The 26029-nt window shown below is 44.6% G+C and overlaps 38 non-coding genes and 1 pseudogene across 38 annotated transcripts; all 39 read left to right on the forward strand.

Annotated features, from left to right (window-relative positions):
- The first annotated feature begins 373 nt into the window (after window positions 1–373).
- LOC130400812 (5S ribosomal RNA) lies at window positions 374–492 on the forward strand. Its single transcript, XR_008903285.1, has one exon. It is a non-coding gene; the product is annotated as a 5S ribosomal RNA (ribosomal RNA).
- A 519-nt stretch (window positions 493–1011) lies between these two features.
- On the forward strand, window positions 1012–1130 carry LOC130400823 (5S ribosomal RNA). The gene has a single exon (XR_008903296.1). It is a non-coding gene; the product is annotated as a 5S ribosomal RNA (ribosomal RNA).
- A 529-nt stretch (window positions 1131–1659) lies between these two features.
- LOC130400834 (5S ribosomal RNA) lies at window positions 1660–1778 on the forward strand. Its single transcript, XR_008903307.1, has one exon. It is a non-coding gene; the product is annotated as a 5S ribosomal RNA (ribosomal RNA).
- Window positions 1779–2307: 529 nt separating this feature from the next.
- On the forward strand, window positions 2308–2426 carry LOC130400847 (5S ribosomal RNA). Its single transcript, XR_008903318.1, has one exon. It is a non-coding gene; the product is annotated as a 5S ribosomal RNA (ribosomal RNA).
- A 529-nt stretch (window positions 2427–2955) lies between these two features.
- LOC130400859 (5S ribosomal RNA) lies at window positions 2956–3074 on the forward strand. The gene has a single exon (XR_008903330.1). It is a non-coding gene; the product is annotated as a 5S ribosomal RNA (ribosomal RNA).
- A 528-nt stretch (window positions 3075–3602) lies between these two features.
- On the forward strand, window positions 3603–3721 carry LOC130400871 (5S ribosomal RNA). Its single transcript, XR_008903341.1, has one exon. It is a non-coding gene; the product is annotated as a 5S ribosomal RNA (ribosomal RNA).
- A 529-nt stretch (window positions 3722–4250) lies between these two features.
- On the forward strand, window positions 4251–4369 carry LOC130400882 (5S ribosomal RNA). Its single transcript, XR_008903352.1, has one exon. It is a non-coding gene; the product is annotated as a 5S ribosomal RNA (ribosomal RNA).
- Window positions 4370–4898: 529 nt separating this feature from the next.
- Window positions 4899–5017, forward strand: LOC130400893 (5S ribosomal RNA). The gene has a single exon (XR_008903363.1). It is a non-coding gene; the product is annotated as a 5S ribosomal RNA (ribosomal RNA).
- A 529-nt stretch (window positions 5018–5546) lies between these two features.
- Window positions 5547–5666, forward strand: LOC130394129 (5S ribosomal RNA). The gene has a single exon (XR_008897317.1). It is a non-coding gene; the product is annotated as a 5S ribosomal RNA (ribosomal RNA).
- Window positions 5667–6325: 659 nt separating this feature from the next.
- LOC130400905 (5S ribosomal RNA) lies at window positions 6326–6444 on the forward strand. Its single transcript, XR_008903374.1, has one exon. It is a non-coding gene; the product is annotated as a 5S ribosomal RNA (ribosomal RNA).
- A 529-nt stretch (window positions 6445–6973) lies between these two features.
- On the forward strand, window positions 6974–7092 carry LOC130400917 (5S ribosomal RNA). Its single transcript, XR_008903385.1, has one exon. It is a non-coding gene; the product is annotated as a 5S ribosomal RNA (ribosomal RNA).
- A 529-nt stretch (window positions 7093–7621) lies between these two features.
- Window positions 7622–7740, forward strand: LOC130400928 (5S ribosomal RNA). The gene has a single exon (XR_008903396.1). It is a non-coding gene; the product is annotated as a 5S ribosomal RNA (ribosomal RNA).
- Window positions 7741–8268: 528 nt separating this feature from the next.
- Window positions 8269–8387, forward strand: LOC130400940 (5S ribosomal RNA). The gene has a single exon (XR_008903407.1). It is a non-coding gene; the product is annotated as a 5S ribosomal RNA (ribosomal RNA).
- Window positions 8388–8916: 529 nt separating this feature from the next.
- On the forward strand, window positions 8917–9035 carry LOC130400951 (5S ribosomal RNA). Its single transcript, XR_008903418.1, has one exon. It is a non-coding gene; the product is annotated as a 5S ribosomal RNA (ribosomal RNA).
- A 528-nt stretch (window positions 9036–9563) lies between these two features.
- LOC130400963 (5S ribosomal RNA) lies at window positions 9564–9682 on the forward strand. Its single transcript, XR_008903429.1, has one exon. It is a non-coding gene; the product is annotated as a 5S ribosomal RNA (ribosomal RNA).
- A 529-nt stretch (window positions 9683–10211) lies between these two features.
- LOC130400976 (5S ribosomal RNA) lies at window positions 10212–10330 on the forward strand. The gene has a single exon (XR_008903441.1). It is a non-coding gene; the product is annotated as a 5S ribosomal RNA (ribosomal RNA).
- Window positions 10331–10859: 529 nt separating this feature from the next.
- On the forward strand, window positions 10860–10978 carry LOC130400988 (5S ribosomal RNA). Its single transcript, XR_008903452.1, has one exon. It is a non-coding gene; the product is annotated as a 5S ribosomal RNA (ribosomal RNA).
- A 530-nt stretch (window positions 10979–11508) lies between these two features.
- LOC130400999 (5S ribosomal RNA) lies at window positions 11509–11627 on the forward strand. The gene has a single exon (XR_008903463.1). It is a non-coding gene; the product is annotated as a 5S ribosomal RNA (ribosomal RNA).
- A 530-nt stretch (window positions 11628–12157) lies between these two features.
- On the forward strand, window positions 12158–12276 carry LOC130401010 (5S ribosomal RNA). Its single transcript, XR_008903474.1, has one exon. It is a non-coding gene; the product is annotated as a 5S ribosomal RNA (ribosomal RNA).
- Window positions 12277–12805: 529 nt separating this feature from the next.
- On the forward strand, window positions 12806–12924 carry LOC130401022 (5S ribosomal RNA). Its single transcript, XR_008903485.1, has one exon. It is a non-coding gene; the product is annotated as a 5S ribosomal RNA (ribosomal RNA).
- A 529-nt stretch (window positions 12925–13453) lies between these two features.
- On the forward strand, window positions 13454–13571 carry LOC130400659 (5S ribosomal RNA). Its single transcript, XR_008903137.1, has one exon. It is a non-coding gene; the product is annotated as a 5S ribosomal RNA (ribosomal RNA).
- A 527-nt stretch (window positions 13572–14098) lies between these two features.
- On the forward strand, window positions 14099–14217 carry LOC130400722 (5S ribosomal RNA). The gene has a single exon (XR_008903198.1). It is a non-coding gene; the product is annotated as a 5S ribosomal RNA (ribosomal RNA).
- A 528-nt stretch (window positions 14218–14745) lies between these two features.
- Window positions 14746–14864, forward strand: LOC130401034 (5S ribosomal RNA). The gene has a single exon (XR_008903496.1). It is a non-coding gene; the product is annotated as a 5S ribosomal RNA (ribosomal RNA).
- A 526-nt stretch (window positions 14865–15390) lies between these two features.
- LOC130401045 (5S ribosomal RNA) lies at window positions 15391–15509 on the forward strand. Its single transcript, XR_008903507.1, has one exon. It is a non-coding gene; the product is annotated as a 5S ribosomal RNA (ribosomal RNA).
- Window positions 15510–16038: 529 nt separating this feature from the next.
- Window positions 16039–16157, forward strand: LOC130401056 (5S ribosomal RNA). Its single transcript, XR_008903518.1, has one exon. It is a non-coding gene; the product is annotated as a 5S ribosomal RNA (ribosomal RNA).
- A 529-nt stretch (window positions 16158–16686) lies between these two features.
- On the forward strand, window positions 16687–16805 carry LOC130401068 (5S ribosomal RNA). Its single transcript, XR_008903529.1, has one exon. It is a non-coding gene; the product is annotated as a 5S ribosomal RNA (ribosomal RNA).
- Window positions 16806–17334: 529 nt separating this feature from the next.
- Window positions 17335–17453, forward strand: LOC130401079 (5S ribosomal RNA). Its single transcript, XR_008903540.1, has one exon. It is a non-coding gene; the product is annotated as a 5S ribosomal RNA (ribosomal RNA).
- A 529-nt stretch (window positions 17454–17982) lies between these two features.
- LOC130401092 (5S ribosomal RNA) lies at window positions 17983–18101 on the forward strand. The gene has a single exon (XR_008903552.1). It is a non-coding gene; the product is annotated as a 5S ribosomal RNA (ribosomal RNA).
- Window positions 18102–18629: 528 nt separating this feature from the next.
- LOC130401103 (5S ribosomal RNA) lies at window positions 18630–18748 on the forward strand. Its single transcript, XR_008903563.1, has one exon. It is a non-coding gene; the product is annotated as a 5S ribosomal RNA (ribosomal RNA).
- Window positions 18749–19273: 525 nt separating this feature from the next.
- On the forward strand, window positions 19274–19392 carry LOC130401115 (5S ribosomal RNA). The gene has a single exon (XR_008903574.1). It is a non-coding gene; the product is annotated as a 5S ribosomal RNA (ribosomal RNA).
- A 528-nt stretch (window positions 19393–19920) lies between these two features.
- Window positions 19921–20039, forward strand: LOC130401127 (5S ribosomal RNA). The gene has a single exon (XR_008903585.1). It is a non-coding gene; the product is annotated as a 5S ribosomal RNA (ribosomal RNA).
- Window positions 20040–20566: 527 nt separating this feature from the next.
- LOC130394341 (5S ribosomal RNA) lies at window positions 20567–20686 on the forward strand. The gene has a single exon (XR_008897509.1). It is a non-coding gene; the product is annotated as a 5S ribosomal RNA (ribosomal RNA).
- A 529-nt stretch (window positions 20687–21215) lies between these two features.
- LOC130400877 (5S ribosomal RNA) lies at window positions 21216–21334 on the forward strand. The gene has a single exon (XR_008903347.1). It is a non-coding gene; the product is annotated as a 5S ribosomal RNA (ribosomal RNA).
- Window positions 21335–21850: 516 nt separating this feature from the next.
- Window positions 21851–21969, forward strand: LOC130401138 (5S ribosomal RNA). The gene has a single exon (XR_008903596.1). It is a non-coding gene; the product is annotated as a 5S ribosomal RNA (ribosomal RNA).
- Window positions 21970–22497: 528 nt separating this feature from the next.
- Window positions 22498–22616, forward strand: LOC130401150 (5S ribosomal RNA). The gene has a single exon (XR_008903607.1). It is a non-coding gene; the product is annotated as a 5S ribosomal RNA (ribosomal RNA).
- A 527-nt stretch (window positions 22617–23143) lies between these two features.
- Window positions 23144–23262, forward strand: LOC130401161 (5S ribosomal RNA). The gene has a single exon (XR_008903619.1). It is a non-coding gene; the product is annotated as a 5S ribosomal RNA (ribosomal RNA).
- Window positions 23263–23789: 527 nt separating this feature from the next.
- On the forward strand, window positions 23790–23908 carry LOC130401172 (5S ribosomal RNA). The gene has a single exon (XR_008903632.1). It is a non-coding gene; the product is annotated as a 5S ribosomal RNA (ribosomal RNA).
- A 528-nt stretch (window positions 23909–24436) lies between these two features.
- Window positions 24437–24555, forward strand: LOC130401183 (5S ribosomal RNA). Its single transcript, XR_008903646.1, has one exon. It is a non-coding gene; the product is annotated as a 5S ribosomal RNA (ribosomal RNA).
- Window positions 24556–25080: 525 nt separating this feature from the next.
- Window positions 25081–25186, forward strand: LOC130396081 (5S ribosomal RNA; annotated as a pseudogene).
- The last annotated feature ends 843 nt before the right edge of the window (window positions 25187–26029 follow it).

Consider the following 26029-nt stretch of genomic DNA (forward strand, 5'->3'; position numbering starts at 1 on the left):
ATACTGCCAGCAGGGAGCACCAGAGAGCTGAACCGACAGTTGTACATTTCTTAAACTTTCACCAACACAAACACGCACGCTCACTTCAGATCATGGGAGGACGTCAAAAAATCACCACCCATTCTCTGACACTTTAACCGTTAACCTTGGTTCAAACATTTAACATCACACGCACACGCAGTGTATTTCAGATAATTAATGAATTCAGATGTCACAATGATCGTTTACATGGATAAGGAGTCCTACTGAATCAATTACTGCCGTTTATATCTAACTAATGATTGTTTTTGTAAGAGTGTAACGTCGAGCCTCAGCAGCTTTCTCACTCCTTATGTGCTACTGTATAAAACCTGGTTTTGCGCCTGCACTAATTGCTTACGGCCATACCACCCTGAACACGCCCGATCTCGTCTGATCTCGGAAGCTAAGCAGGGTCGGGCCTGGTTAGTACTTGGATGGGAGACCGCCTGGGAATACCAGGTGCTGTAAGCTTTTTCTTTTTCAACTCGAGCTCATTGACTCCGTGGCGTACCGTGACCTGATGTTTACTGCCAACCGCTTTGGAGGATTTAAGCAACATACAAAAACTGACAACGTCTCTCAAAACTATTTTTGTGAAACATGAGGACAGTATAGTGATACTGCCAGCAGGGAGCACCAGAGAGCTGAACCGACAGTTGTACATTTCTTAAACTTTCACCAACACAAACACGCACGCTCACTTCAGATCATGGGAGGACGTCAAAAAATCACCACCCATTCTCTGACACTTTAACCGTTAACCTTGGTTCAAACATTTAACATCACACGCACACGCAGTGTATTTCAGATAATTAATGAATTCAGATGTCACAATGATCGTTTACATGGATAAGGAGTCCTACTGAATCAATTACTGCCGTTTATATCTAACTAATGATTGTTTTTGTAAAAGTGTAACGTCGAGCCTCAGCAGCTTTCTCACTCCTTATGTGCTACTGTATAAAACCTGGTTTTGCGCCTGCACTAATTGCTTACGGCCATACCACCCTGAACACGCCCGATCTCGTCTGATCTCGGAAGCTAAGCAGGGTCGGGCCTGGTTAGTACTTGGATGGGAGACCGCCTGGGAATACCAGGTGCTGTAAGCTTTTTCTTTTTCAACTCGAGCTCATTGACTCCGTGGCCTACCGTGGCGTACCGTGACCTGATGTTTACTGCCAACCGCTTTGGAGGATTTAAGCAACATACAAAAACTGACAACGTCTCTCAAAACTATTTTTGTGAAACATGAGGACAGTATAGTGATACTGCCAGCAGGGAGCACCAGAGAGCTGAACCGACAGTTGTACATTTCTTAAACTTTCACCAACACAAACACGCACGCTCACTTCAGATCATGGGAGGACGTCAAAAAATCACCACCCATTCTCTGACACTTTAACCGTTAACCTTGGTTCAAACATTTAACATCACACGCACACGCAGTGTATTTCAGATAATTAATGAATTCAGATGTCACAATGATCGTTTACATGGATAAGGAGTCCTACTGAATCAATTACTGCCGTTTATATCTAACTAATGATTGTTTTTGTAAAAGTGTAACGTCGAGCCTCAGCAGCTTTCTCACTCCTTATGTGCTACTGTATAAAACCTGGTTTTGCGCCTGCACTAATTGCTTACGGCCATACCACCCTGAACACGCCCGATCTCGTCTGATCTCGGAAGCTAAGCAGGGTCGGGCCTGGTTAGTACTTGGATGGGAGACCGCCTGGGAATACCAGGTGCTGTAAGCTTTTTCTTTTTCAACTCGAGCTCATTGACTCCGTGGCCTACCGTGGCGTACCGTGACCTGATGTTTACTGCCAACCGCTTTGGAGGATTTAAGCAACATACAAAAACTGACAACGTCTCTCAAAACTATTTTTGTGAAACATGAGGACAGTATAGTGATACTGCCAGCAGGGAGCACCAGAGAGCTGAACCGACAGTTGTACATTTCTTAAACTTTCACCAACACAAACACGCACGCTCACTTCAGATCATGGGAGGACGTCAAAAAATCACCACCCATTCTCTGACACTTTAACCGTTAACCTTGGTTCAAACATTTAACATCACACGCACACGCAGTGTATTTCAGATAATTAATGAATTCAGATGTCACAATGATCGTTTACATGGATAAGGAGTCCTACTGAATCAATTACTGCCGTTTATATCTAACTAATGATTGTTTTTGTAAAAGTGTAACGTCGAGCCTCAGCAGCTTTCTCACTCCTTATGTGCTACTGTATAAAACCTGGTTTTGCGCCTGCACTAATTGCTTACGGCCATACCACCCTGAACACGCCCGATCTCGTCTGATCTCGGAAGCTAAGCAGGGTCGGGCCTGGTTAGTACTTGGATGGGAGACCGCCTGGGAATACCAGGTGCTGTAAGCTTTTTCTTTTTCAACTCGAGCTCATTGACTCCGTGGCCTACCGTGGCGTACCGTGACCTGATGTTTACTGCCAACCGCTTTGGAGGATTTAAGCAACATACAAAAACTGACAACGTCTCTCAAAACTATTTTTGTGAAACATGAGGACAGTATAGTGATACTGCCAGCAGGGAGCACCAGAGAGCTGAACCGACAGTTGTACATTTCTTAAACTTTCACCAACACAAACACGCACGCTCACTTCAGATCATGGGAGGACGTCAAAAAATCACCACCCATTCTCTGACACTTTAACCGTTAACCTTGGTTCAAACATTTAACATCACACGCACACGCAGTGTATTTCAGATAATTAATGAATTCAGATGTCACAATGATCGTTTACATGGATAAGGAGTCCTACTGAATCAATTACTGCCGTTTATATCTAACTAATGATTGTTTTTGTAAAAGTGTAACGTCGAGCCTCAGCAGCTTTCTCACTCCTTATGTGCTACTGTATAAAACCTGGTTTTGCGCCTGCACTAATTGCTTACGGCCATACCACCCTGAACACGCCCGATCTCGTCTGATCTCGGAAGCTAAGCAGGGTCGGGCCTGGTTAGTACTTGGATGGGAGACCGCCTGGGAATACCAGGTGCTGTAAGCTTTTTCTTTTTCAACTCGAGCTCATTGACTCCGTGGCTACCGTGGCGTACCGTGACCTGATGTTTACTGCCAACCGCTTTGGAGGATTTAAGCAACATACAAAAACTGACAACGTCTCTCAAAACTATTTTTGTGAAACATGAGGACAGTATAGTGATACTGCCAGCAGGGAGCACCAGAGAGCTGAACCGACAGTTGTACATTTCTTAAACTTTCACCAACACAAACACGCACGCTCACTTCAGATCATGGGAGGACGTCAAAAAATCACCACCCATTCTCTGACACTTTAACCGTTAACCTTGGTTCAAACATTTAACATCACACGCACACGCAGTGTATTTCAGATAATTAATGAATTCAGATGTCACAATGATCGTTTACATGGATAAGGAGTCCTACTGAATCAATTACTGCCGTTTATATCTAACTAATGATTGTTTTTGTAAAAGTGTAACGTCGAGCCTCAGCAGCTTTCTCACTCCTTATGTGCTACTGTATAAAACCTGGTTTTGCGCCTGCACTAATTGCTTACGGCCATACCACCCTGAACACGCCCGATCTCGTCTGATCTCGGAAGCTAAGCAGGGTCGGGCCTGGTTAGTACTTGGATGGGAGACCGCCTGGGAATACCAGGTGCTGTAAGCTTTTTCTTTTTCAACTCGAGCTCATTGCCTCCGTGGCCTACCGTGGCGTACCGTGACCTGATGTTTACTGCCAACCGCTTTGGAGGATTTAAGCAACATACAAAAACTGACAACGTCTCTCAAAACTATTTTTGTGAAACATGAGGACAGTATAGTGATACTGCCAGCAGGGAGCACCAGAGAGCTGAACCGACAGTTGTACATTTCTTAAACTTTCACCAACACAAACACGCACGCTCACTTCAGATCATGGGAGGACGTCAAAAAATCACCACCCATTCTCTGACACTTTAACCGTTAACCTTGGTTCAAACATTTAACATCACACGCACACGCAGTGTATTTCAGATAATTAATGAATTCAGATGTCACAATGATCGTTTACATGGATAAGGAGTCCTACTGAATCAATTACTGCCGTTTATATCTAACTAATGATTGTTTTTGTAAAAGTGTAACGTCGAGCCTCAGCAGCTTTCTCACTCCTTATGTGCTACTGTATAAAACCTGGTTTTGCGCCTGCACTAATTGCTTACGGCCATACCACCCTGAACACGCCCGATCTCGTCTGATCTCGGAAGCTAAGCAGGGTCGGGCCTGGTTAGTACTTGGATGGGAGACCGCCTGGGAATACCAGGTGCTGTAAGCTTTTTCTTTTTCAACTCGAGCTCATTGACTCCGTGGCCTACCGTGGCGTACCGTGACCTGATGTTTACTGCCAACCGCTTTGGAGGATTTAAGCAACATACAAAAACTGACAACGTCTCTCAAAACTATTTTTGTGAAACATGAGGACAGTATAGTGATACTGCCAGCAGGGAGCACCAGAGAGCTGAACCGACAGTTGTACATTTCTTAAACTTTCACCAACACAAACACGCACGCTCACTTCAGATCATGGGAGGACGTCAAAAAATCACCACCCATTCTCTGACACTTTAACCGTTAACCTTGGTTCAAACATTTAACATCACACGCACACGCAGTGTATTTCAGATAATTAATGAATTCAGATGTCACAATGATCGTTTACATGGATAAGGAGTCCTACTGAATCAATTACTGCCGTTTATATCTAACTAATGATTGTTTTTGTAAAAGTGTAACGTCGAGCCTCAGCAGCTTTCTCACTCCTTATGTGCTACTGTATAAAACCTGGTTTTGCGCCTGCACTAATTGCTTACGGCCATACCACCCTGAACACGCCCGATCTCGTCTGATCTCGGAAGCTAAGCAGGGTCGGGCCTGGTTAGTACTTGGATGGGAGACCGCCTGGGAATACCAGGTGCTGTAAGCTTTTTCTTTTTCAACTCGAGCTCATTGACTCCGTGGCCTACCGTGGCGTACCGTGACCTGATGTTTACTGCCAACCGCTTTGGAGGATTTAAGCAACATACAAAAACTGACAACGTCTCTCAAAACTATTTTTGTGAAACATGAGGACAGTATAGTGATACTGCCAGCAGGGAGCACCAGAGAGCTGAACCGACAGTTGTACATTTCTTAAACTTTCACCAACACAAACACGCACGCTCACTTCAGATCATGGGAGGACGTCAAAAAATCACCACCCATTCTCTGACACTTTAACCGTTAACCTTGGTTCAAACATTTAACATCACACGCACACGCAGTGTATTTCAGATAATTAATGAATTCAGATGTCACAATGATCGTTTACATGGATAAGGAGTCCTACTGAATCAATTACTGCCGTTTATATCTAACTAATGATTGTTTTTGTAAGAGTGTAACGTCGAGCCTCAGCAGCTTTCTCACTCCTTATGTGCTACTGTATAAAACCTGGTTTTGCGCCTGCCCTAATTGCTTACGGCCATACCACCCTGAACACGCCCGATCTCGTCTGATCTCGGAAGCTAAGCAGGGTCGGGCCTGGTTAGTACTTGGATGGGAGACCTCCTCAGAAGCCCAGGTTGCTGTAAGTAGTGACGGGTGTCACCAAAAGATAAAAAAAAAAAAAACACGCCCGATCTCGTCTGATCTCGGAAGCTAAGCAGGGTCGGGCCTGGTTAGTACTTGGATGGGAGACCGCCTGGGAATACCAGGTGCTGTAGCTATTTCTTTTTCAACTCGAGCTCATTGCCTCCGTGGCCTACCGTGGCGTACCGTGACCTGATGTTTACTGCCAACCGCTTTGGAGGATTTAAGCAACATACAAAAACTGACAACGTCTCTCAAAACTATTTTGTGAAACATGAGGACAGTATAGTGATACTGCCAGCAGGGAGCACCAGAGAGCTGAACCGACAGTTGTACATTTCTTAAACTTTCACCAACACAAACACGCACGCTCACTTCAGATCATGGGAGGACGTCAAAAAATCACCACCCATTCTCTGACACTTTAACCGTTAACCTTGGTTCAAACATTTAACATCACACGCACACGCAGTGTATTTCAGATAATTAATGAATTCAGATGTCACAATGATCGTTTACATGGATAAGGAGTCCTACTGAATCAATTACTGCCGTTTATATCTAACTAATGATTGTTTTTGTAAAAGTGTAACGTCGAGCCTCAGCAGCTTTCTCACTCCTTATGTGCTACTGTATAAAACCTGGTTTTGCGCCTGCACTAATTGCTTACGGCCATACCACCCTGAACACGCCCGATCTCGTCTGATCTCGGAAGCTAAGCAGGGTCGGGCCTGGTTAGTACTTGGATGGGAGACCGCCTGGGAATACCAGGTGCTGTAAGCTTTTTCTTTTTCAACTCGAGCTCATTGACTCCGTGGCCTACCGTGGCGTACCGTGACCTGATGTTTACTGCCAACCGCTTTGGAGGATTTAAGCAACATACAAAAACTGACAACGTCTCTCAAAACTATTTTTGTGAAACATGAGGACAGTATAGTGATACTGCCAGCAGGGAGCACCAGAGAGCTGAACCGACAGTTGTACATTTCTTAAACTTTCACCAACACAAACACGCACGCTCACTTCAGATCATGGGAGGACGTCAAAAAATCACCACCCATTCTCTGACACTTTAACCGTTAACCTTGGTTCAAACATTTAACATCACACGCACACGCAGTGTATTTCAGATAATTAATGAATTCAGATGTCACAATGATCGTTTACATGGATAAGGAGTCCTACTGAATCAATTACTGCCGTTTATATCTAACTAATGATTGTTTTTGTAAAAGTGTAACGTCGAGCCTCAGCAGCTTTCTCACTCCTTATGTGCTACTGTATAAAACCTGGTTTTGCGCCTGCACTAATTGCTTACGGCCATACCACCCTGAACACGCCCGATCTCGTCTGATCTCGGAAGCTAAGCAGGGTCGGGCCTGGTTAGTACTTGGATGGGAGACCGCCTGGGAATACCAGGTGCTGTAAGCTTTTTCTTTTTCAACTCGAGCTCATTGACTCCGTGGCCTACCGTGGCGTACCGTGACCTGATGTTTACTGCCAACCGCTTTGGAGGATTTAAGCAACATACAAAAACTGACAACGTCTCTCAAAACTATTTTTGTGAAACATGAGGACAGTATAGTGATACTGCCAGCAGGGAGCACCAGAGAGCTGAACCGACAGTTGTACATTTCTTAAACTTTCACCAACACAAACACGCACGCTCACTTCAGATCATGGGAGGACGTCAAAAAATCACCACCCATTCTCTGACACTTTAACCGTTAACCTTGGTTCAAACATTTAACATCACACGCACACGCAGTGTATTTCAGATAATTAATGAATTCAGATGTCACAATGATCGTTTACATGGATAAGGAGTCCTACTGAATCAATTACTGCCGTTTATATCTAACTAATGATTGTTTTTGTAAAAGTGTAACGTCGAGCCTCAGCAGCTTTCTCACTCCTTATGTGCTACTGTATAAAACCTGGTTTTGCGCCTGCACTAATTGCTTACGGCCATACCACCCTGAACACGCCCGATCTCGTCTGATCTCGGAAGCTAAGCAGGGTCGGGCCTGGTTAGTACTTGGATGGGAGACCGCCTGGGAATACCAGGTGCTGTAAGCTTTTTCTTTTTCAACTCGAGCTCATTGACTCCGTGGCCTACCGTGGCGTACCGTGACCTGATGTTTACTGCCAACCGCTTTGGAGGATTTAAGCAACATACAAAAACTGACAACGTCTCTCAAAACTATTTTTGTGAAACATGAGGACAGTATAGTGATACTGCCAGCAGGGAGCACCAGAGAGCTGAACCGACAGTTGTACATTTCTTAAACTTTCACCAACACAAACACGCACGCTCACTTCAGATCATGGGAGGACGTCAAAAAATCACCACCCATTCTCTGACACTTTAACCGTTAACCTTGGTTCAAACATTTAACATCACACGCACACGCAGTGTATTTCAGATAATTAATGAATTCAGATGTCACAATGATCGTTTACATGGATAAGGAGTCCTACTGAATCAATTACTGCCGTTTATATCTAACTAATGATTGTTTTTGTAAAGTGTAACGTCGAGCCTCAGCAGCTTTCTCACTCCTTATGTGCTACTGTATAAAACCTGGTTTTGCGCCTGCACTAATTGCTTACGGCCATACCACCCTGAACACGCCCGATCTCGTCTGATCTCGGAAGCTAAGCAGGGTCGGGCCTGGTTAGTACTTGGATGGGAGACCGCCTGGGAATACCAGGTGCTGTAAGCTTTTTCTTTTTCAACTCGAGCTCATTGACTCCGTGGCCTACCGTGGCGTACCGTGACCTGATGTTTACTGCCAACCGCTTTGGAGGATTTAAGCAACATACAAAAACTGACAACGTCTCTCAAAACTATTTTTGTGAAACATGAGGACAGTATAGTGATACTGCCAGCAGGGAGCACCAGAGAGCTGAACCGACAGTTGTACATTTCTTAAACTTTCACCAACACAAACACGCACGCTCACTTCAGATCATGGGAGGACGTCAAAAAATCACCACCCATTCTCTGACACTTTAACCGTTAACCTTGGTTCAAACATTTAACATCACACGCACACGCAGTGTATTTCAGATAATTAATGAATTCAGATGTCACAATGATCGTTTACATGGATAAGGAGTCCTACTGAATCAATTACTGCCGTTTATATCTAACTAATGATTGTTTTTGTAAAAGTGTAACGTCGAGCCTCAGCAGCTTTCTCACTCCTTATGTGCTACTGTATAAAACCTGGTTTTGCGCCTGCACTAATTGCTTACGGCCATACCACCCTGAACACGCCCGATCTCGTCTGATCTCGGAAGCTAAGCAGGGTCGGGCCTGGTTAGTACTTGGATGGGAGACCGCCTGGGAATACCAGGTGCTGTAAGCTTTTTCTTTTTCAACTCGAGCTCATTGACTCCGTGGCCTACCGTGGCGTACCGTGACCTGATGTTTACTGCCAACCGCTTTGGAGGATTTAAGCAACATACAAAAACTGACAACGTCTCTCAAAACTATTTTTGTGAAACATGAGGACAGTATAGTGATACTGCCAGCAGGGAGCACCAGAGAGCTGAACCGACAGTTGTACATTTCTTAAACTTTCACCAACACAAACACGCACGCTCACTTCAGATCATGGGAGGACGTCAAAAAATCACCACCCATTCTCTGACACTTTAACCGTTAACCTTGGTTCAAACATTTAACATCACACGCACACGCAGTGTATTTCAGATAATTAATGAATTCAGATGTCACAATGATCGTTTACATGGATAAGGAGTCCTACTGAATCAATTACTGCCGTTTATATCTAACTAATGATTGTTTTTGTAAAGTGTAACGTCGAGCCTCAGCAGCTTTCTCACTCCTTATGTGCTACTGTATAAAACCTGGTTTTGCGCCTGCACTAATTGCTTACGGCCATACCACCCTGAACACGCCCGATCTCGTCTGATCTCGGAAGCTAAGCAGGGTCGGGCCTGGTTAGTACTTGGATGGGAGACCGCCTGGGAATACCAGGTGCTGTAAGCTTTTTCTTTTTCAACTCGAGCTCATTGCCTCCGTGGCCTACCGTGGCGTACCGTGACCTGATGTTTACTGCCAACCGCTTTGGAGGATTTAAGCAACATACAAAAACTGACAACGTCTCTCAAAACTATTTTTGTGAAACATGAGGACAGTATAGTGATACTGCCAGCAGGGAGCACCAGAGAGCTGAACCGACAGTTGTACATTTCTTAAACTTTCACCAACACAAACACGCACGCTCACTTCAGATCATGGGAGGACGTCAAAAAATCACCACCCATTCTCTGACACTTTAACCGTTAACCTTGGTTCAAACATTTAACATCACACGCACACGCAGTGTATTTCAGATAATTAATGAATTCAGATGTCACAATGATCGTTTACATGGATAAGGAGTCCTACTGAATCAATTACTGCCGTTTATATCTAACTAATGATTGTTTTTGTAAAAGTGTAACGTCGAGCCTCAGCAGCTTTCTCACTCCTTATGTGCTACTGTATAAAACCTGGTTTTGCGCCTGCACTAATTGCTTACGGCCATACCACCCTGAACACGCCCGATCTCGTCTGATCTCGGAAGCTAAGCAGGGTCGGGCCTGGTTAGTACTTGGATGGGAGACCGCCTGGGAATACCAGGTGCTGTAAGCTTTTTCTTTTTCAACTCGAGCTCATTGACTCCGTGGCCTACCGTGGCGTACCGTGACCTGATGTTTACTGCCAACCGCTTTGGAGGATTTAAGCAACATACAAAAACTGACAACGTCTCTCAAAACTATTTTTGTGAAACATGAGGACAGTATAGTGATACTGCCAGCAGGGAGCACCAGAGAGCTGAACCGACAGTTGTACATTTCTTAAACTTTCACCAACACAAACACGCACGCTCACTTCAGATCATGGGAGGACGTCAAAAAATCACCACCCATTCTCTGACACTTTAACCGTTAACCTTGGTTCAAACATTTAACATCACACGCACACGCAGTGTATTTCAGATAATTAATGAATTCAGATGTCACAATGATCGTTTACATGGATAAGGAGTCCTACTGAATCAATTACTGCCGTTTATATCTAACTAATGATTGTTTTTGTAAAAGTGTAACGTCGAGCCTCAGCAGCTTTCTCACTCCTTATGTGCTACTGTATAAAACCTGGTTTTGCGCCTGCACTAATTGCTTACGGCCATACCACCCTGAACACGCCCGATCTCGTCTGATCTCGGAAGCTAAGCAGGGTCGGGCCTGGTTAGTACTTGGATGGGAGACCGCCTGGGAATACCAGGTGCTGTAAGCTTTTTCTTTTTCAACTCGAGCTCATTGACTCCGTGGCCTACCGTGGCGTACCGTGACCTGATGTTTACTGCCAACCGCTTTGGAGGATTTAAGCAACATACAAAAACTGACAACGTCTCTCAAAACTATTTTTGTGAAACATGAGGACAGTATAGTGATACTGCCAGCAGGGAGCACCAGAGAGCTGAACCGACAGTTGTACATTTCTTAAACTTTCACCAACACAAACACGCACGCTCACTTCAGATCATGGGAGGACGTCAAAAAATCACCACCCATTCTCTGACACTTTAAACCGTTAACCTTGGTTCAAACATTTAACATCACACGCACACGCAGTGTATTTCAGATAATTAATGAATTCAGATGTCACAATGATCGTTTACATGGATAAGGAGTCCTACTGAATCAATTACTGCCGTTTATATCTAACTAATGATTGTTTTTGTAAGAGTGTAACGTCGAGCCTCAGCAGCTTTCTCACTCCTTATGTGCTACTGTATAAAACCTGGTTTTGCGCCTGCACTAATTGCTTACGGCCATACCACCCTGAACACGCCCGATCTCGTCTGATCTCGGAAGCTAAGCAGGGTCGGGCCTGGTTAGTACTTGGATGGGAGACCGCCTGGGAATACCAGGTGCTGTAAGCTTTTTCTTTTTCAACTCGAGCTCATTGACTCCGTGGCCTACCGTGGCGTACCGTGACCTGATGTTTACTGCCAACCGCTTTGGAGGATTTAAGCAACATACAAAAACTGACAACGTCTCTCAAAACTATTTTTGTGAAACATGAGGACAGTATAGTGATACTGCCAGCAGGGAGCACCAGAGAGCTGAAACCGACAGTTGTACATTTCTTAAACTTTCACCAACACAAACACGCACGCTCACTTCAGATCATGGGAGGACGTCAAAAAATCACCACCCATTCTCTGACACTTTAACCGTTAACCTTGGTTCAAACATTTAACATCACACGCACACGCAGTGTATTTCAGATAATTAATGAATTCAGATGTCACAATGATCGTTTACATGGATAAGGAGTCCTACTGAATCAATTACTGCCGTTTATATCTAACTAATGATTGTTTTTGTAAAAGTGTAACGTCGAGCCTCAGCAGCTTTCTCACTCCTTATGTGCTACTGTATAAAACCTGGTTTTGCGCCTGCACTAATTGCTTACGGCCATACCACCCTGAACACGCCCGATCTCGTCTGATCTCGGAAGCTAAGCAGGGTCGGGCCTGGTTAGTACTTGGATGGGAGACCGCCTGGGAATACCAGGTGCTGTAAGCTTTTTCTTTTTCAACTCGAGCTCATTGACTCCGTGGCCTACCGTGGCGTACCGTGACCTGATGTTTACTGCCAACCGCTTTGGAGGATTTAAGCAACATACAAAAACTGACAACGTCTCTCAAAACTATTTTTGTGAAACATGAGGACAGTATAGTGATACTGCCAGCAGGGAGCACCAGAGAGCTGAACCGACAGTTGTACATTTCTTAAACTTTCACCAACACAAACACGCACGCTCACTTCAGATCATGGGAGGACGTCAAAAAATCACCACCCATTCTCTGACACTTTAACCGTTAACCTTGGTTCAAACATTTAACATCACACGCACACGCAGTGTATTTCAGATAATTAATGAATTCAGATGTCACAATGATCGTTTACATGGATAAGGAGTCCTACTGAATCAATTACTGCCGTTTATATCTAACTAATGATTGTTTTTGTAAAAGTGTAACGTCGAGCCTCAGCAGCTTTCTCACTCCTTATGTGCTACTGTATAAAACCTGGTTTTGCGCCTGCACTAATTGCTTACGGCCATACCACCCTGAACACGCCCGATCTCGTCTGATCTCGGAAGCTAAGCAGGGTCGGGCCTGGTTAGTACTTGGATGGGAGACCGCCTGGGAATACCAGGTGCTGTAAGCTTTTTCTTTTTCAACTCGAGCTCATTGACTCCGTGGCCTACCGTGGCGTACCGTGACCTGATGTTTACTGCCAACCGCTTTGGAGGATTTAAGCAACATACAAAAACTGACAACGTCTCTCAAAACTATTTTTGTGAAACATGAGGACAGTATAGTGATACTGCCAGCAGGGAGCACCAGAGAGCTGAACCGACAGTTGTACATTTCTTAAACTTTCACCAACACAAACACGCACGCTCACTTCAGATCATGGGAGGACGTCAAAAAATCACCACCCATTCTCTGACACTTTAACCGTTAACCTTGGTTCAAACATTTAACATCACACGCACACGCAGTGTATTTCAGATAATTAATGAATTCAGATGTCACAATGATCGTTTACATGGATAAGGAGTCCTACTGAATCAATTACTGCCGTTTATATCTAACTAATGATTGTTTTTGTAAAAGTGTAACGTCGAGCCTCAGCAGCTTTCTCACTCCTTATGTGCTACTGTATAAAACCTGGTTTTGCGCCTGCACTAATTGCTTACGGCCATACCACCCTGAACACGCCCGATCTCGTCTGATCTCGGAAGCTAAGCAGGGTCGGGCCTGGTTAGTACTTGGATGGGAGACCGCCTGGAAAACCAGGTGCTGTAAGCTTTTCTTTTTCAACTCGAGCTCATTGACTCCGTGGCCTACCGTGGCGTACCGTGACCTGATGTTTACTGCCAACCGCTTTGGAGGATTTAAGCAACATACAAAAACTGACAACGTCTCTCAAAACTATTTTTGTGAAACATGAGGACAGTATAGTGATACTGCCAGCAGGGAGCACCAGAGAGCTGAACCGACAGTTGTACATTTCTTAAACTTTCACCAACACAAACACGCACGCTCACTTCAGATCATGGGAGGACGTCAAAAATCACCACCCATTCTCTGACACTTTAACCGTTAACCTTGGTTCAAACATTTAACATCACACGCACACGCAGTGTATTTCAGATAATTAATGAATTCAGATGTCACAATGATCGTTTACATGGATAAGGAGTCCTACTGAATCAATTACTGCCGTTTATATCTAACTAATGATTGTTTTTGTAAGAGTGTAACGTCGAGCCTCAGCAGCTTTCTCACTCCTTATGTGCTACTGTATAAAACCTGGTTTTGCGCCTGCACTAATTGCTTACGGCCATACCACCCTGAACACGCCCGATCTCGTCTGATCTCGGAAGCTAAGGAGGGTCGGGCCTGGTTAGTACTTGGATGGGAGACCGCCTGGGAATACCAGGTGCTGTAAGCTTTTTCTTTTTCAACTCGAGCTCATTGACTCCGTGGCCTACCGTGGCGTACCGTGACCTGATGTTTACTGCCAACCGCTTTGGAGGATTTAAGCAACATACAAAAACTGACAACGTCTCTCAAAACTATTTTTGTGAAACATGAGGACAGTATAGTGATACTGCCAGCAGGGAGCACCAGAGAGCTGAACCGACAGTTGTACATTTCTTAAACTTTCACCAACACAAACACGCACGCTCACTTCAGATCATGGAGGACGTCAAAAAATCACCACCCATTCTCTGACACTTTAACCGTTAACCTTGGTTCAAACATTTAACATCACACGCACACGCAGTGTATTTCAGATAATTAATGAATTCAGATGTCACAATGATCGTTTACATGGATAAGGAGTCCTACTGAATCAATTACTGCCGTTTATATCTAACTAATGATTGTTTTTGTAAAAGTGTAACGTCGAGCCTCAGCAGCTTTCTCACTCCTTATGTGCTACTGTATAAAACCTGGTTTTGCGCCTGCACTAATTGCTTACGGCCATACCACCCTGAACACGCCCGATCTCGTCTGATCTCGGAAGCTAAGCAGGGTCGGGCCTGGTTAGTACTTGGATGGGAGACCGCCTGGGAATACCAGGTGCTGTAAGCTTTTCTTTTCAACTCGAGCTCATTGACTCCGTGGCCTACCGTGGCGTACCGTGACCTGATGTTTACTGCCAACCGCTTTGGAGGATTTAAGCAACATACAAAAACTGACAACGTCTCTCAAAACTATTTTGTGAAACATGAGGACAGTATAGTGATACTGCCAGCAGGGAGCACCAGAGAGCTGAACCGACAGTTGTACATTTCTTAAACTTTCACCAACACAAACACGCACGCTCACTTCAGATCATGGGAGGACGTCAAAAAATCACCACCCATTCTCTGACACTTTAACCGTTAACCTTGGTTCAAACATTTAACATCACACGCACACGCAGTGTATTTCAGATAATTAATGAATTCAGATGTCACAATGATCGTTTACATGGATAAGGAGTCCTACTGAATCAATTACTGCCGTTTATATCTAACTAATGATTGTTTTTGTAAGAGTGTAACGTCGAGCCTCAGCAGCTTTCTCACTCCTTATGTGCTACTGTATAAAACCTGGTTTTGCGCCTGCACTAATTGCTTACGGCCATACCACCCTGAACACGCCCGATCTCGTCTGATCTCGGAAGCTAAGCAGGGTCGGGCCTGGTTAGTACTTGGATGGGAGACCGCCTGGGAATACCAGGTGCTGTAAGCTATTTCTTTTTCAACTCGAGCTCATTGCCTCCGTGGCCTACCGTGGCGTACCGTGACCTGATGTTTACTGCCAACCGCTTTGGAGGATTTAAGCAACATACAAAAACTGACAACGTCTCTCAAAACTATTTTTTGTGAAACATGAGGACAGTATAGTGATACTGCCAGCAGGGAGCACCAGAGAGCTGAACCGACAGTTGTACATTTCTTAAACTTTCACCAACACAAACACGCACGCTCACTTCAGATCATGGGAGGACGTCAAAAAATCACCACCCATTCTCTGACACTTTAACCGTTAACCTTGGTTCAAACATTTAACATCACACGCACACGCAGTGTATTTCAGATAATTAATGAATTCAGATGTCACAATGATCGTTTACATGGATAAGGAGTCCTACTGAATCAATTACTGCCGTTTATATCTAACTAATGATTGTTTTTGTAAAGTGTAACGTCGAGCCTCAGCAGCTTTCTCACTCCTTATGTGCTACTGTATAAAACCTGGTTTTGCGCCTGCACTAATTGCTTACGGCCATACCACCCTGAACACGCCCGATCTCGTCTGATCTCGGAAGCTAAGCAGGGTCGGGCCTGGTTAGTACTTGGATGGGAGACCGCCTGGGAATACCAGGTGCTGTAAGCTTTTTCTTTTTCAACTCGAGCTCATTGCCTCCGTGGCCTACCGTGGCGTACCGTGACCTGATGTTTACTGCCAACCGCTTTGGAGGATTTAAGCAACATACAAAAACTGACAACGTCTCTCAAAACTATTTTTGTGAAACATGAGGACAGTATAGTGATACTGCCAGCAGGGAGCACCAGAGAGCTGAACCGACAGTTGTACATTTCTTAAACTTTCACCAACACAAACACGCACGCTCACTTCAGATCATGGGAGGACGTCAAAAAATCACCACCCATTCTCTGACACTTTAACCGTTAACCTTGGTTCAAACATTTAACATCACACGCACACGCAGTGTATTTCAGATAATTAATGAATTCAGATGTCACAATGATCGTTTACATGGATAAGGAGTCCTACTGAATCAATTACTGCCGTTTATATCTAACTAATGATTGTTTTTGTAAAAGTGTAACGTCGAGCCTCAGCAGCTTTCTCACTCCTTATGTGCTACTGTATAAAACCTGGTTTTGCGCCTGCACTAATTGCTTACGGCCATACCACCCTGAACACGCCCGATCTCGTCTGATCTCGGAAGCTAAGCAGGGTCGGGCCTGGTTAGTACTTGGATGGGAGACCGCCTGGGAATACCAGGTGCTGTAAGCTTTTTCTTTTTCAACTCGAGCTCATTGCCTCCGTGGCCTACCGTGGCGTACCGTGACCTGATGTTTACTGCCAACCGCTTTGGAGGATTTAAGCAACATACAAAAACTGACAACGTCTCTCAAAACTATTTTTGTGAAACATGAGGACAGTATAGTGATACTGCCAGCAGGGAGCACCAGAGAGCTGAACCGACAGTTGTACATTTCTTAAACTTTCACCAACACAAACACGCACGCTCACTTCAGATCATGGGAGGACGTCAAAAAATCACCACCCATTCTCTGACACTTTAACCGTTAACCTTGGTTCAAACATTTAACATCACACGCACACGCAGTGTATTTCAGATAATTAATGAATTCAGATGTCACAATGATCGTTTACATGGATAAGGAGTCCTACTGAATCAATTACTGCCGTTTATATCTAACTAATGATTGTTTTTGTAAGAGTGTAACGTCGAGCCTCAGCAGCTTTCTCACTCCTTATGTGCTACTGTATAAAACCTGGTTTTGCGCCTGCACTAATTGCTTACGGCCATACCACCCTGAACACGCCCGATCTCGTCTGATCTCGGAAGCTAAGCAGGGTCGGGCCTGGTTAGTACTTGGATGGGAGACCGCCTGGGAATACCAGGTGCTGTAAGCTTTTTCTTTTTCAACTCGAGCTCATTGCCTCCGTGGCCTACCGTGGCGTACCGTGACCTGATGTTTACTGCCAACCGCTTTGGAGGATTTAAGCAACATACAAAAACTGACAACGTCTCTCAAAACTATTTTTGTGAAACATGAGGACAGTATAGTGATACTGCCAGCAGGGAGCACCAGAGAGCTGAACCGACAGTTGTACATTTCTTAAACTTTCACCAACACAAACACGCACGCTCACTTCAGATCATGGGAGGACGTCAAAAAATCACCACCCATTCTCTGACACTTTAACCGTTAACCTTGGTTCAAACATTTAACATCACACGCACACGCAGTGTATTTCAGATAATTAATGAATTCAGATGTCACAATGATCGTTTACATGGATAAGGAGTCCTACTGAATCAATTACTGCCGTTTATATCTAACTAATGATTGTTTTTGTAAAAGTGTAACGTCGAGCCTCAGCAGCTTTCTCACTCCTTATGTGCTACTGTATAAAACCTGGTTTTGCGCCTGCACTAATTGCTTACGGCCATACCACCCTGAACACGCCCGATCTCGTCTGATCTCGGAAGCTAAGCAGGGTCGGGCCTGGTTAGTACTTGGATGGGAGACCGCCTGGGAATACCAGGTGCTGTAAGCTTTTTCTTTTTCAACTCGAGCTCATTGACTCCGTGGCCTACCGTGGCGTACCGTGACCTGATGTTTACTGCCAACCGCTTTGGAGGATTTAAGCAACATACAAAAACTGACAACGTCTCTCAAAACTATTTTTGTGAAACATGAGGACAGTATAGTGATACTGCCAGCAGGGAGCACCAGAGAGCTGAACCGACAGTTGTACATTTCTTAAACTTTCACCAACACAAACACGCACGCTCACTTCAGATCATGGGAGGACGTCAAAAATCACCACCCATTCTCTGACACTTTAACCGTTAACCTTGGTTCAAACATTTAACATCACACGCACACGCAGTGTATTTCAGATAATTAATGAATTCAGATGTCACAATGATCGTTTACATGGATAAGGAGTCCTACTGAATCAATTACTGCCGTTTATATCTAACTAATGATTGTTTTTGTAAAAGTGTAACGTCGAGCCTCAGCAGCTTTCTCACTCCTTATGTGCTACTGTATAAAACCTGGTTTTGCGCCTGCACTAATTGCTTACGGCCATACCACCCTGAACACGCCCGATCTCGTCTGATCTCGGAAGCTAAGCAGGGTCGGGCCTGGTTAGTACTTGGATGGGAGACCGCCTGGGAATACCAGGTGCTGTAAGCTTTTTCTTTTTCAACTCGAGCTCATTGACTCCGTGGCCTACCGTGCTACCGTGACCTGATGTTTACTGCCAACCGCTTTGGAGGATTTAAGCAACATACAAAAACTGACAACGTCTCTCAAAACTATTTTTGTGAAACATGAGGACAGTATAGTGATACTGCCAGCAGGGAGCACCAGAGAGCTGAACCGACAGTTGTACATTTCTTAAACTTTCACCAACACAAACACGCACGCTCACTTCAGATCATGGGAGGACGTCAAAAATCACCACCCATTCTCTGACACTTTAACCGTTAACCTTGGTTCAAACATTTAACATCACACGCACACGCAGTGTATTTCAGATAATTAATGAATTCAGATGTCACAATGATCGTTTACATGGATAAGGAGTCCTACTGAATCAATTACTGCCGTTTATATCTAACTAATGATTGTTTTTGTAAAGTGTAACGTCGAGCCTCAGCAGCTTTCTCACTCCTTATGTGCTACTGTATAAAACCTGGTTTTGCGCCTGCACTAATTGCTTACGGCCATACCACCCTGAACACGCCCGATCTCGTCTGATCTCGGAAGCTAAGCAGGGTCGGGCCTGGTTAGTACTTGGATGGGAGACCGCCTGGGAATACCAGGTGCTGTAAGCTTTTTCTTTTTCAACTCGAGCTCATTGACTCCGTGGCCTACCGTGGCGTACCGTGACCTGATGTTTACTGCCAACCGCTTTGGAGGATTTAAGCAACATACAAAAACTGACAACGTCTCTCAAACTATTTTTGTGAAACATGAGGACAGTATAGTGATACTGCCAGCAGGGAAGCACCAGAGAGCTGAACCGACAGTTGTACATTTCTTAAACTTTCACCAACACAAACACGCACGCTCACTTCAGATCATGGGAGGACGTCAAAAAATCACCACCCATTCTCTGACACTTTAACCGTTAACCTTGGTTCAAACATTTAACATCACACGCACACGCAGTGTATTTCAGATAATTAATGAATTCAGATGTCACAATGATCGTTTACATGGATAAGGAGTCCTACTGAATCAATTACTGCCGTTTATATCTAACTAATGATTGTTTTTGTAAAGTGTAACGTCGAGCCTCAGCAGCTTTCTCACTCCTTATGTGCTACTGTATAAAACCTGGTTTTGCGCCTGCACTAATTGCTTACGGCCATACCACCCTGAACACGCCCGATCTCGTCTGATCTCGGAAGCTAAGCAGGGTCGGGCCTGGTTAGTACTTGGATGGGAGACCGCCTGGGAATACCAGGTGCTGTAAGCTTTTTCTTTTTCAACTCGAGCTCATTGACTCCGTGGCCTACCGTGGCGTACCGTGACCTGATGTTTACTGCCAACCGCTTTGGAGGATTTAAGCAACATACAAAACTGACAACGTCTCTCAAAACTATTTTTGTGAAACATGAGGACAGTATAGTGATACTGCCAGCAGGGAGCACCAGAGAGCTGAACCGACAGTTGTACATTTCTTAAACTTTCACCAACACAAACACGCACGCTCACTTCAGATCATGGGAGGACGTCAAAAAATCACCACCCATTCTCTGACACTTTAACCGTTAACCTTGGTTCAAACATTTAACATCACACGCACACGCAGTGTATTTCAGATAATTAATGAATTCAGATGTCACAATGATCGTTTACATGGATAAGGAGTCCTACTGAATCAATTACTGCCGTTTATATCTAACTAATGATTGTTTTTGTAAAGTGTAACGTCGAGCCTCAGCAGCTTTCTCACTCCTTATGTGCTACTGTATAAAACCTGGTTTTGCGCCTGCACTAATTGCTTACGGCCATACCACCCTGAACACGCCCGATCTCGTCTGATCTCGGAAGCTAAGCAGGGTCGGGCCTGGTTAGTACTTGGATGGGAGTACCGCCTGGGAATACCAGGTGCTGTAAGCTTTTTCTTTTTCAACTCGAGCTCATTGACTCCGTGGCCTACCGTGGCGTACCGTGACCTGATGTTTACTGCCAACCGCTTTGGAGGATTTAAGCAACATACAAAAACTGACAACGTCTCTCAAAACTATTTTTGTGAAACATGAGGACAGTATAGTGATACTGCCAGCAGGGAGCACCAGAGAGCTGAACCGACAGTTGTACATTTCTTAAACTTTCACCAACACACACACGCACGCTCACTTCAGATCATGGGAGGACGTCAAAAAATCACCACCCATTCTCTGACACTTTAACCGTTAACCTTGGTTCAAACATTTAACATCACACGCACACGCAGTGTATTTCAGATAATTAATGAATTCAGATGTCACAATGATCGTTTACATGGATAAGGAGTCCTACTGAATCAATTACTGCCGTTTATATCTAACTAATGATTGTTTTTGTAAAGTGTAACGTCGAGCCTCAGCAGCTTTTCTCACTCCTTATGTGCTACTGTATAAAACCTGGTTTTGCGCCTGCACTAATTGCTTACGGCCATACCACCCTGAACACGCCCGATCTCGGTTGATCTCGGAAGCTAAGCAGGGTCGGGCCTGGTTAGTACTTGGATGGGAGACCGCCTGGGAATACCAGGTGCTGTAAGCTTTTCTTTTTCAACTCGAGCTCATTGACTCCGTGGCGTACCGTGACCTGATGTTTACTGCCAACCGCTTTGGAGGATTTAAGCAACATACAAAAACTGACAACGTCTCTCAAAACTATTTTTGTGAAACATGAGGACAGTATAGTGATACTGCCAGCAGGGAGCACCAGAGAGCTGAACCGACAGTTGTACATTTCTTAAACTTTCACCAACACAACACGCACGCTCACTTCAGATCATGGGAGGACGTCAAAAAATCACCACCCATTCTCTGACACTTTAACCGTTAACCTTGGTTCAAACATTTAACATCACACGCACACGCAGTGTATTTCAGATAATTAATGAATTCAGATGTCACAATGATCGTTTACATGGATAAGGAGTCCTACTGAATCAATTACTGCCGTTTATATCTAACTAATGATTGTTTTTGTAAAGTGTAACGTCGAGCCTCAGCAGCTTTCTCACTCCTTATGTGCTACTGTATAAAACCTGGTTTTGCGCCTGCACTAATTGCTTACGGCCATACCACCCTGAACACGCCCGATCTCGTCTGATCTCGGAAGCTAAGCAGGGTCGGGCCTGGTTAGTACTTGGATGGGAGACCGCCTGGGAATACCAGGTGCTGTAAGCTTTTTCTTTTTCAACTCGAGCTCATTGCCTCCGTGGCCTACCGTGGCGTACCGTGACCTGATGTTTACTGCCAACCGCTTTGGAGGATTTAAGCAACATACAAAAACTGACAACGTCTCTCAAAACTATTTTTGTGAAACATGAGGACAGTATAGTGATACTGCCAGCAGGGAGCACCAGAGAGCTGAACCGACAGTTGTACATTTCTTAAACTTTCACCAACACAAACACGCACGCTCACTTCAGATCATGGGAGGACGTCAAAAATCACCACCCATTCTCTGACACTTTAACCGTTAACCTTGGTTCAAACATTTAACATCACACGCACACGCAGTGTATTTCAGATAATTAATGAATTCAGATGTCACAATGATCGTTTACATGGATAAGGAGTCCTACTGAATCAATTACTGCCGTTTATATCTAACTAATGATTGTTTTTGTAAAAGTGTAACGTCGAGCCTCAGCAGCTTTCTCACTCCTTATGTGCTACTGTATAAAACCTGGTTTTGCGCCTGCACTAATTGCTTACGGCCATACCACCCTGAACACGCCCGATCTCGTCTGATCTCGGAAGCTAAGCAGGGTCGGGCCTGGTTAGTACTTGGATGGGAGACCGCCTGGGAATACCAGGTGCTGTAAGCTTTTTCTTTTTCAACTCGAGCTCATTGCCTCCGTGGCCTACCGTGGCGTACCGTGACCTGATGTTTACTGCCAACCGCTTTGGAGGATTTAAGCAACATACAAAAACTGACAACGTCTCTCAAAACTATTTTGTGAAACATGAGGACAGTATAGTGATACTGCCAGCAGGGAGCACCAGAGAGCTGAACCGACAGTTGTACATTTCTTAAACTTCACCAACACAAACACGCACGCTCACTTCAGATCATGGGAGGACGTCAAAAAATCACCACCCATTCTCTGACACTTTAACCGTTAACCTTGGTTCAAACATTTAACATCACACGCACACGCAGTGTATTTCAGATAATTAATGAATTCAGATGTCACAATGATCGTTTACATGGATAAGGAGTCCTACTGAATCAATTACTGCCGTTTATATCTAACTAATGATTGTTTTTGTAAGAGTGTAACGTCGAGCCTCAGCAGCTTTCTCACTCCTTATGTGCTACTGTATAAAACCTGGTTTTGCGCCTGCACTAATTGCTTACGGCCATACCACCCTGAACACGCCCGATCTCGTCTGATCTCGGAAGCTAAGCAGGGTCGGGCCTGGTTAGTACTTGGATGGGAGACCGCCTGGGAATACCAGGTGCTGTAAGCTTTTTCTTTTTCAACTCGAGCTCATTGACTCCGTGGCCTACCGTGCGTACCGTGACCTGATGTTTACTGCCAACCGCTTTGGAGGATTTAAGCAACATACAAAAACTGACAACGTCTCTCCAAACTATTTTTGTGAAACATGAGGACAGTATAGTGATACTGCCAGCAGGGAGCACCAGAGAGCTGAACCGACAGTTGTACATTTCTTAAACTTTCACCACCACAAACACGCACGCTCACTTCAGATCATGGGAGGACGTCAAAAAATCACCACCCATTCTCTGACACTTTAACCGTTAACCTTGGTTCAAACATTTAACATCACACGCACACGCAGTGTATTTCAGATAATTAATGAATTCAGATGTCACAATGATCGTTTACATGGATAAGGAGTCCTACTGAATCAATTACTGCCGTTTATATCTAACTAATGATTGTTTTTGTAAAAGTGTAACGTCGAGCCTCAGCAGCTTCTCACTCCTTATGTGCTACTGTATAAAACCTGGTTTTGCGCCTGCACTAATTGCTTACGGCCATACCACCCTGAACACGCCCGATCTCGTCTGATCTCGGAAGCTAAGCAGGGTCGGGCCTGGTTAGTACTTGGATGGGAGACCGCCTGGGAATACCAGGTGCTGTAAGCTTTTTCTTTTTCAACTCGAGCTCATTGACTCCGTGGCCTACCGGGCGTACCGTGACCTGATGTTTACTGCCAACCGCTTTGGAGGATTTAAGCAACATACAAAAACTGACAACGTCTCTCAAAACTATTTTTGTGAAACATGAGGACAGTATAGTGATACTGCCAGCAGGGAGCACCAGAGAGCTGAACCGACAGTTGTACATTTCTTAAACTTTCACCAACACAAACACGCACGCTCACTTCAGATCATGGGAGGACGTCAAAAAATCACCACCCATTCTCTGACACTTTAACCGTTAACCTTGGTTCAAACATTTAACATCACACGCACACGCAGTGTATTTCAGATAATTAATGAATTCAGATGTCACAATGATCGTTTACATGGATAAGGAGTCCTACTGAATCAATTACTGCCGTTTATATCTAACTAATGATTGTTTTTGTAAGAGTGTAACGTCGAGCCTCAGCAGCTTTCTCACTCCTTATGTGCTACTGTATAAAACCTGGTTTTGCGCCTGCACTAATTGCTTACGGCCATACCACCCTGAACACGCCCGATCTCGTCTGATCTCGGAAGCTAAGCAGGGTCGGGCCTGGTTAGTACTTGGATGGGAGACCGCCTGGGAATACCAGGTGCTGTAAGCTTTTCTTTTTCAACTCGAGCTCATTGCCTCCGTGCCTACCGTGGCGTACCGTGACCTGATGTTTACTGCCAACCGCTTTGGAGGATTTAAGCAACATACAAAAACTGACAACGTCTCTCAAACTATTTTGTGAAACATGAGGACAGTATAGTGATACTGCCAGCAGGGAGCACCAGAGAGCTGAACCGACAGTTGTACATTTCTTAAACTTTCACCAACACAAACACGCACGCTCACTTCAGATCATGGGAGGACGTCAAAAAATCACCACCCATTCTCTGACACTTTAACCGTTAACCTTGGTTCAAACATTTAACATCACACGCACACGCAGTGTATTTCAGATAATTAATGAATTCAGATGTCACAATGATCGTTTACATGGATAAGGAGTCCTACTGAATCAATTACTGCCGTTTATATCTAACTAATGATTGTTTTTGTAAAAGTGTAACGTCGAGCCTCAGCAGCTTTCTCACTCCTTATGTGCTACTGTATAAAACCTGGTTTTGCGCCTGCACTAATTGCTTACGGCCATACCACCCTGAACACGCCCGATCTCGTCTGATCTCGGAAGCTAAGCAGGGTCGGGCCTGGTTAGTACTTGGATGGGAGACCAGGTGCTGTAAGCTTTTTCTTTTTCAACTCGAGCTCATTGACTCCGTGGCCTACCGTGGCGTACCGTGACCTGATGTTTACTGCCACCCGCTTTGGAGGATTTAAGCAACATACAAAAACTGACAACGTCTCTCAAAACTATTTTTGTGAAACATGAGGACAGTATAGTGATACTGCCAGCAGGGAGCACCAGAGAGCTGAACCGACAGTTGTACATTTCTTAAACTTTCACCAACACAAACACGCACGCTCACTTCAGATCATGGAGGACGTCAAAAAATCACCACCCATTCTCTGACACTTTAAACCGTTAACCTTGGTTCAAACATTTAACATCACACGCACACGCAGTGTATTTCAGATAATTAATGAATTCAGATGTCACAATGATCGTTTACATGGATAAGGAGTCCTACTGAATCAATTACTGCCGTTTATATCTAACTAATGATTGTTTTTGTAAAGAGTGTAACGTCGAGCCTCAGCAGCTTTCTCACTCCTTATGTGCTATACTGTAAATAACAAAAACCCTGGTTTTTGCGCCTGCAATAATTGCTTACGGCCATACCCTGAACACGCGCGCCTATCTACTTCTGATCTCGAAGCTAACAGGGTCGGCCGGTAGTACTTGGATGGGGACCGCCTGGGAATACCAGGTGCTGTAAACTTTCTTTTTCAACCGAGCTCATTGACTCCGTGGCCTACCGTGGCGGACCCTGCCTGATGTTGACTGGCCAAACGCTTTGGCAGGATTTAAGCAACATACAAAAACTGAAACGGCATCTCAAACTTTTTGTGAAACATAGACAGTATAGTGATACTGCCAGCATGGCGCACCAGAGCTGAACCGACAGTTG

This window comes from Gadus chalcogrammus, chromosome 12, assembly GCF_026213295.1.
Source record: "Gadus chalcogrammus isolate NIFS_2021 chromosome 12, NIFS_Gcha_1.0, whole genome shotgun sequence".
Taxonomy (NCBI): domain Eukaryota; kingdom Metazoa; phylum Chordata; class Actinopteri; order Gadiformes; family Gadidae; genus Gadus; species Gadus chalcogrammus.